Below are 459 nucleotides of genomic sequence, written 5' to 3' on the forward strand. Positions count from 1 at the left end.
TCCCTAATTTAGCAGTGTAAGTGAGAAGGCACCACCCACCGCCAACTCTTGGGCTACTCTTTTTACCAACGAATAGTGGGATTGACCGTCACATTATAACGCCCCCACGGCTGAAAGGGCGAGCATGTTTGGTGGGACGGGGATTCGAACCCACGACCCTCAGATTGCGAGTCGAGCGCCCTAACCACCTGGCCATGCCGGGCCAAATGCAATGTATACTCAGCGATAAAACAAAATTCAAAGCTCTTAATGTTGATTGATTAAAGCTCACAATAAAACGAGAAAAAAAAATACAATGAGCCTTAAGAAATTATAAACATTGCAGTTACATTTCAGGAAACACTCTTGAAGACATTTACCCCTCAGGCTCCCACCCAGGTCTCACGGGTTACCTAAAGTTCACAAAGATAACATTCCCTTAAGACCTATTTTATCCAACATCAGTTCTCATACTTATAA

The sequence above is a fragment of the Limulus polyphemus genome, unplaced genomic scaffold (assembly GCF_000517525.1).
Source record: "Limulus polyphemus unplaced genomic scaffold, Limulus_polyphemus-2.1.2 Scaffold593, whole genome shotgun sequence".
NCBI classification, from domain to species: domain Eukaryota; kingdom Metazoa; phylum Arthropoda; class Merostomata; order Xiphosura; family Limulidae; genus Limulus; species Limulus polyphemus.